The 9,247-nt window shown below is 31.3% G+C and overlaps 1 pseudogene; it reads left to right on the top strand.

Annotated features, from left to right (window-relative positions):
• Window positions 1-6,021: 6,021 nt before the first annotated feature.
• LOC148761771 (putative terpene synthase 9) lies at window positions 6,022-8,030 on the top strand (annotated as a pseudogene).
• Window positions 8,031-9,247: the final 1,217 nt, after the last annotated feature.

Here is a 9,247-nt window from a genome sequence, read left to right on the forward strand (position 1 = left end):
TTCTATCTACATAAGCCTGAATTCCTTCTTTATCCTTCATCTTTAGAAGCTCAAATTCCCTTTATAGATTCAGTATCTGAATCATCTTGGTTTTGTCATTCCCTTGAAACTCATCACTCAATGTGTCCCTAACAAGTTAAGGATCATCAAAGTTTATAATTCTTGCAAATATAGCATTAGAAACTGTAGATTGAAGGTAGGACAAAGCCTTATACCTTTCTACAACCTCCTCACTATGCTGCTTTATTTGTGCCAATGTAGGATTTGTAGGCCTTTGTATCGAAAGTTCTCCCGTTTCAACTACTTCACAGAGATCAAAAGCTTTGAGATACGATCCCATCTTCACTGCCTAAATCTGGTAGTTTAAGCTTGAGAAAATTCGTGGTGATGAAGTTAAAGAAGCCTGCAGTAGCCATTAAGACTTAACTCTAATCAACTGATGAGCTTTCAAGAGCTGATTTGCAAAACCAGCAATAGGTCCCTTAAGAATGATGCTTTGATACCATGAATAGGTTTTGAAAAGAAACTTTTTGAAGAAAAATTGAAAAAGCTAGAAGAATAGAGAAAAAAAAGAAGACGCTACAAAGCAGAGAATCAAAGGCAACCACACCATAGCGGTTGCATTTTTCATTTATATACTCTCCAAAATATTTGCAAAGCCCTTAGATTCAGCCTTGGGAGACTAAATTGAGTCAAGTTAGCTAAGCACAAAATGATTGCACAAAACGATAACGAGCTAAGAATAGCAAATATGGTTGTTCAGCCTTTAACAAAAACAACAAAATGATAACTCTAATGTGCATATGGAGAAAATAAAAGAACATGACTTAAACGACGCAAAAAAGTGTTGCACAACTAAACAAGACAACCAAAATGGCTCAATTGTCTATAATTTCACCACAACTAATTAAAATAAATTAAATAACATAATAACCAACGTTTAGACAGTTTTAAACTTGACAAGGAAACAAATGACACCGTATGCAACTAAGCCTTCTTCAATCTTCAGTCATCAGTTGATTCCCGCCATATTTATCTGCTACTGAATTTCTAGATAAAGGGTCATTTCTTCAACATTTTTGTGATAAAATCGAATTAGATTTGATTTGAATTGGAATCAATCGAAATATTTTGTTGTGGTTCAGATCAACTTTGCGAGCTCTATCCCTCTTTATATCTGCAGTTCAAATCCCCAATAACCATGCATATCCATAGGTTCTACTATTTGGTAGGATAATGCTTATATAAGTAAATAAATTTTTGAAAACTAATAATTTGAATAACAAGATGGAAACACCCATTTTTTGTCATTTCCTACTTAATTTCCTCTTGCTAAGCATGACCAGTTTTACTCACGCCGTTAATTGTTGATCACTATTTAATTATTATCCTTACTCTGTTATGTAATCGAAAAATTCTTCATTGCATCCCTATATATACCTGTGACCTATCGAGTTACAATGCAATATTACTAAGTTATGTGATCGAAAGATTCTTCATTGCATCCCTATAAATTCTTGTGACGTATCGAGTTACACTGCAATAGTACTAAGTTATGTAATCGAAAAATTCTTCACTGCATCCCTATAAATCCCTGTTTAATGTCCGCTTTAATTGATAAGGATTTGAACATGCTCTGAACCCAGACAGCCCTATTGCCTAAAGAGCCTTGTCTTGGCTTCCGACAGAATAATTAGTGGAGATCTTAGACAGCTGTAATGAGGCTGCGAATGCATGGAACAAATAAAATTGGAATTTGGAACTTGGAATTTATGGCCAGGTATTGGAATTTGGAATTTAGTTCGATCTGGGCAAGGAGCGTGATTGGACAAATAAAATTGGAGACAATCTGGTGATTTAATGTGTATGATTATGACCTGGTTTTGGAATTTGGAATTTGGCTCCGTCTGAGATCTTATATTTTAGCCTAAATTTGAATAAAAATTAATGAAATAGTACATATGAGGTTCCATGACCATTATCTCGGGTATTTTTCTATGAACAAACAATAAAAGAAATGACTTGGCAATAAAAAATTATGACCCAAATTGTTTTCGAAAACTTATTTCAACTGTATAAATGAAATATTTTTCACTATTAAAAATTAATCAAAATAAAAGTAGGATGGCAAAATTTAAAGCAATTGAAGTACGGTGGGAACATTAAACCATAATATAGTGGCAAATTAGGTATATATCCCTATTTCCCTTGATTTCTTGTAAATTTTCCATGAATCAATCGAAAGCTTGACCATTCTCATTTTAGGTGATTCTTGTAGCCAAACAAGACATTAAAAGTGTTTGTTGAAGTTCAAGGAGACCCCAGCCGCCACAGGTAGCTAGCCAAACCTAGTATAAACAGAAATGGAGGGCTTAGAATTTCGTGATTAAATCATATTCAAGTAAAATTTTTGTCAGCTATAATTATAGAACTGCCTTATTGCGAACTATGACAAGAGCCTTGTCTTGGTTTCGGACGGTATAAGTAATGGAGATCTTAGACAGCTGTAATGAGGCTGCTACGGTTCGGACAGCTCATCTCCTTCTGCTGTTAATGCATGGAACTAGTTGTTTTCCCTGACGGAAGAGATTCTCTCAGACAGAAATTTGGTTCAGTCTGGACAAGGAGCGTGATTAAACAAATAAAATCAGAAACTCTGCCGACACAGAAAAGCAGCAAAAATCATGATGAAATCAGAAACTCTGCCGACACCCTCCTTAGCCAAGCAATCAGCGTTGCTATTACCAGAGCTTGGTCAATGAAACATCTCCCAATTGATCACTTTAGAACTGATGCTCTTAATCTGAAACATAATGTTACGAAAATGCCAAGGAACAGTCCATGGATCACGAATCCACTTAACCATATTTATTGAATCGCTTTCAATAACAAGGTTATGAGAACTCACCCATGTTGAAGCAGTAAAAAGGAGAAATGCTTCTCTGACAGCAAGTAACTCACTCATATTTACATCTCCCCAACCTGTAGATTTAGAGAATTGCATCTTTATTCCACCTTCACTGTCTCTATGAACACCACGCACTAATCCCAGTCTCACCGGGGCCACGTTTAGAAGCTCCATCCATATTGAATTACCAAGAACTGGTGGTTTTCACAAAATATTTTCCTTAGCCAATTCCTTTGAATTATGATCAGGTTTTTTCCTTTTGGGCTTCCGGTTATTCTTAAGTCCGTATTTAGTGTTTTATGGGGTTTTTTTCTGTTGTTTTATGTTATTGTAAGCATAAAATCCAAAGTTTTCTACTTTGACAATTAGCTTTAAAATAAAAAATTTGATTGTTGATTTTTTCTATTCAAATCAAGTTACATCCGATTCAAATTTGAGTGACACTACAACAAAATTGAGTTTTAATCACACTTCTTTAAGCGACATATTTTTTTATATAGTAAAATCTTAAAAGTGCACCTATTTAAACTTTTAGCTTCACTTTTTTCATATTTACTAGTAATATAAAAATTATTAATATTTGATGCACTGATAGTGTATAGGTTTCTATACACGTTCAGCTTATCAAATGCTGCTACCTCATTAATAAGATAAAACTAAAAATCTTAAGTACTTAAATTTAAATATTAAAAAAATTTTAATAATTAGATAAATAAAAAAAAAAAATTCTTTCTTTCTCTCTCTCTTTAACTGCTTCACAGCCTTCTTTGATTATTCTCTTCTTTTTTATCCTAACTTGATTATCTTCTCCTCCTTCTCTTCTTCTTCTAGCATTAAAATTGAATTTGCAAAATTGTTCAACTTCAAGAGATTTCTAGATAATTTTTACAGTTTTAAGTGATTTTTACAATTGATTTAGGGTTATAATGTGACAATCAATTTTTTTTTTCAAATAAATAAATTAGGGTTTTAATTTTAATTTGATATAGGGTTATGATGTGATAGCTAATAAAAATGGTAAAAGTAATTAACTAACATCAATTTAATATCAAATTAAAATTCTAATAGAAGTTATGACAAATTTTTTTCAAAATTTTTTCAACACTAATACTATCCCATAGTCACTATTTAAGGAAGGATTCTTTATCACAATTGATGGTCAAATCAGCCAGTTGCCTACCCCATTTGCCACCAGTCATTTTTTGTTTCTCTTTTTCTCAACAAAAAGAAAATCTCCACATCAAAAGTTTTACTCTTTCTCTCTCTTATAGCATGCTTGGTTCACTAGAAAGAATAGAATGGGAATAGAATAGTCATTCCAAGAGAATAGAATAGAGGAAGAATAGCTAATATGTAGATTGGTTCATGGAAATGGAATAAGATAGAAATTGCTATTATTACTTATTACATTATTTGGTTGGCAGGAATAATTTTAAGAATGGTTAAAGAATAATGGGTAAATGATAAAAATACCCTTTATTAAAATTTAAAAATTTTTTAATTAAAAAAAAAAACTATGATGAGAAATAAATACTCTTTATTAAAATTAAAGAATTTATTTTGTTAAAAGATAAAAATATTTTGAGCAATAAAATCAAAACAACTTTTACTATAATTAAATAATATTTTCACCAAAATGCTAACTTATTTTTATTATAATTTAATAATATTTTGTATTAGTAGATAATTAAACCTTTTATTATTAAATAATATTTAATATTAAAAGATAAAATATATTCTTCATTAAATTTAAATAATACTAAATTATATTCTTTGTTTCATTTATTATATTCAAATAATAATATTAAGTAATATGCTTTATAATATTTATTATAGTGAAATAATATTAATATATTAAATAATATTTAAATATTTTCATTTTCCTTTTTTTGAAAATGAAGTAAAAAATTTTGTGTCTTTTGTGCTTTAGAGAGAGGAGTGAGGAAGAGAGAGAAAAAAATAGGTTTAGTATTTTTTATAAGGTAATTTTTTAAATTGTAAAAAGATATATTTGTCTAATCAACTTCTTTTCTTATTCCTAACAATTTGGAATAGCTATTACCAAGGGGGCCTTTGTAATGGCTATTCAGGCTTTTCTTGGAATGGTTATTCTGAAGAATAGCCATTTCATTTAACCAAATGCAGCTTTATCTCAAAAATGAGAATAGGGAAGGAATGGCTATTCCATTTCCCCCAATCAAGCATGGGTTTCAGCAACACACTTTCTTAAGAATTAATAAGATTTTAATTTGGATGCCTATAGAAGAACTAGAAAAAAATGAAAGAGGTTTGGGAAAAAGTGAAATATTTTAATTTGTAATTTTAACAAAAGAAGAAGGGGTGAAGAAGATGGAGTTAGAGAGAGATAAAAAAAGCAAAACAATGAAATAACATTGTGGGGGAGTTGGAAAGAGAAGAAAAAAGATTTTTTTGTTTTTTATTTAATTAATTATTAATAACTTTTTAATATTTAAGTTTAAGTCCTTAAAAAATTTTAGTTTTACCTTATTAATGAGGTGGCAACATTTGGTGAGATGATAGTTGGTACATTAAATATAAATCTATATAAAAAAGTTTAGCCTTTGCTAGTGTATGTAATTTCTATGGTTACAGTTTATTCATAATGCATTTAAAAATTTATATGCTGAAGTGAAATATATAAAAATGTTTTAAAAAAAATAAAAAGATATTATTAAAATATTTTTAGCAACATATTTTAAAAATGTGCTGTATTAAATCAAATTTATTGTAATATCCAACGGATCTTTCGAGTTCGGATCAGATGGGCTAGCTCTATCCATCTTTCAATCCGTAGTACAACTCTCCAATGATGTATGATGCCTATCCATCAAAATGATTTACACGTGGGTTCTACTATTTGTTGGCATAATGCTTATATAAGTAAATAATTTAAAAATTAATTATTTGAATAACAAAACCGAAAGACATTTTTTTATCATTTCCTATGTTCCAATTGCTAAACAAGATCAGCTATTTCTGCTGTTGATTATTATCCTTACTCTGTTATGTTATGGATAAATTCTTCATTGCATCTCTATAAATACCTGTAACCGGTCGATTTACAATGCAATATTAATCATTTTAGTACTATCATGGAAGCAAAAGTTATTGAACGGCGATCTGCAGGTCACCTTCCTACTGTTTGGGACGTTGAACTCGTCAAGTCCTTTACCACACCCTACTCGGTAAGTTTACTTCCATTAGAATTACTCTGTGTTTAACCTGCACCACTTTATTTTGGCTAACCTTGTAGTTCGAGAGCCATGGAAGTCGTCTGGAGGAACTTAAGCAAGGTGCTAGGGATTTACTTGCTACCATGAAGGAACCACGTGACCAGCTGGATCTGATCAACACACTGCAACGCTTAGGAGTGGCTTACCACTTTGAAAAGGATATCAAAGATATTCTTGCTAAACTTGTTGATGCTAACATTGCCACTGATCTTTACACTGTTGCCTTGCAATTTAGACTAATACGTCAAAATGGTTTCTTCATTAGTACAGGTTATATGCGCAAAATGTTAACGTTATATTTCGTTTTTTTTTTAAATTTTTTGAATAGCATTTTATTAAAGGACGTTATATCTAATTTATGGTCTTTTTTTTATTTTTATTTATGCAATTACTCGAATTTGAAAAGTTTGTCATTTCGTCATAGATAACCTTATCAAGCCCCATATTAAAACTCAAATATAATAGTTGTCCCTTTCCTATCAACTAAAGTTTTGGAATAATTGGACACCCAACTTAACATGATATTAGAACTCTAATTTCGAGTTGTAAAAAATATGTTTTTCTCCCTTTTAATATTATTTCAAGTGTTTGGTTACAAATTAAACTTTGCAATACTTCTTTAATCCTTTTTTGGTCCCAGGTTATTTCTACACTTGAGTCCACTTGCAAGCCCATTAAATATTCATATGAATTACATGTGAAGAAGCGTGTTAGAATTTAAATACAATAATCGAGTTCTTTTCTAATAGTTTAACCTTTTGAAATAATCGATCATTCAATTTAACACGTCAGATTGACTAACGACGCTCAAATGATCGTATTAACATCTTTTTTATTTTTAATTTTACTCCTTATTTATTTAAATATCATTTTTGACAAATCTGATTTATTTTGCTTTATTGAAATTTATGGCAATAAATTTCAAGGAAGCACGATGGTTTCACAGCGGATACACTCCAACTGCGGATGAATATCTTGAGAATGCTTGGGTCTCGAGTGGTATACCTCTATCCATTGTCTATGGCGTTTTTGGAGTGGCAGGACACTCTATAAATGAATATTTGTCAGAATTTGTGGAGCATTGGTCTGCCTCTGACTTAATTAGGTTGCCTGCCTACATTAGTCGACTCATTGATGATTTAAACACTGCCGAGGTTTGTTCTTACGTGCATTGCTATTGCTTGATTGTTTTACCAATTTAACGTTTCAACAAATCTCTCTCACTTGTCTTACCAAACCAGTGACTACCTATTTTATTATTTTTCAATAATTTGTTAAGTTAGATATTGCTTATCTTTTGAAGGTTGAAATGAAAAGGGGAGAATCAATGAATTTCATCCATTTTTACATGACCCAAGAAGGTGTTTCAGAGGAAGAAGCACGTGATCATGTGAAAGGCTTGATAAGAAATTTATGGAAAAAATTGAACAAAGCAATAGTTAAAGATTCTGTTCGTGCACCCGGCATTGTCAAAGTTGCCGTCGAAATGACACGATGTGTTCATCGGATCTACCATTATGGCGATTGGTTTGGCATTCAAAGCAAAGAAAATCAAGATTGTGTCAAGTCAATCCTTGAGCCCATTCCGATGGAACAATGTGATCAAGCTTTATTGAAATAACGTTTTGAAATTTCAGCCCAAGAATGGCTTAATAAGTTGATTTTATGCTTTTTGAGGTCTTTGAATAAGAGGTTGCTTATCTTTTTCTAATTGAGTCTTGCTTGTTGCTATTATGCTATGTTGTATTATTTATTGCACTTAATTCTAATAAATTATATTTATACTAGAAGGAAAATTTGTTAAAGCTAGCTGGGTCCCATGTACTACATATTGAATCAAAATATTAAATGCAATCTCCATTTCCAAATGGATATTTGGTCTTGCTATTAGCAATTATGGTGTAATTAGAAAAAGAACAACTAACCATAAACATTTTCCCATTATATATCTACTTACATCTATAATCTAGTTGTGTGTCATAATGTGCTGGTTTGGAAACCCGACCATTCGATGTAAAATAGAATTATTATCAATCTTTTTTGTCTAGGTGTGACTGACCACCTATTTGAATTTACTTTATAAAATGTTATCCTCTTTTTTTTTTGTAAGGTAATGACTTTGAACTAATGATGGGAACAACCAAAGAAAACACATAGGGATGGCCTAGATAGCCTCCCCCTATGATCTCAAAAACTTCAAATGTGAAAAAATAAACCTGCAGTAGTAATCGTATAGCTTTGTCAGCTACCCCTCCAAACAATACCCTTGACAATACTATAACGATTCATTTTTGGGGATTCGTGACCCGCACAAAAACATAGTCGAGTACAGCTTGCTAAACCCAAGCAAGCCTCTTACATTCATATTATGAAACTCCAACCTTTTATGAAATGATGTTGTTTAAATTTAAGTAAATGTTGGACAAGTTTGAATGAATTATATGTTAATATAATTTGAATGTTGGTTGAGCTTTTCCAACTATATTGACATGGACTTCCTACTCTGATGTTGTTAGATTAATGTGGTATCAATGGATGAAAGTATGATTGGATAAGGAAACCAAAAAAAAGTAATTTTTGTTTATAAGGCATGAAAGGTCGATCCCATGGCAAGGAGGGGTTGATCCCTAAAGGTTTTAAGCTTGACATAACTGCTAGAATAGCCAAGGATCAACCTTGATGGACAAGCAGATCAATCCCCAAAGCACAAGGTGCTTGTATGAGTGCTATTGATTTTTAATATGAGTGCACGTGATCATAAACAAGTAATATAGTAACAAGTAGAGTATCGTTCCCATAGGGGTTTGTTTTTAAAGTTTTACTAAGTACTAAAGTTTTATAAAAAATCAATCTCATTTAAGTAACAGAAATTTTAAGAAAATTAATTAAAAGAAGCACTAAATTAACTAACAAAAATTAAATTTATTTAAGAAAGACAATAGACTAAAGACCTAGGATTATGGGTTCATTCAACACTTCATCTGATGCCAGCTTCTCTTATTATTTACCTTCTTGGGAGGTTTTGCTAACCTAGAATCCAAAACTATGTAAAAGTCTCCATCAAGATGCTTGCACAAATACCTAA

This window comes from Theobroma cacao, chromosome 7, assembly GCF_053813885.1.
Source record: "Theobroma cacao isolate CCN51 chromosome 7, ASM5381388v1, whole genome shotgun sequence".
NCBI classification, from domain to species: Eukaryota; Viridiplantae; Streptophyta; class Magnoliopsida; order Malvales; family Malvaceae; genus Theobroma; species Theobroma cacao.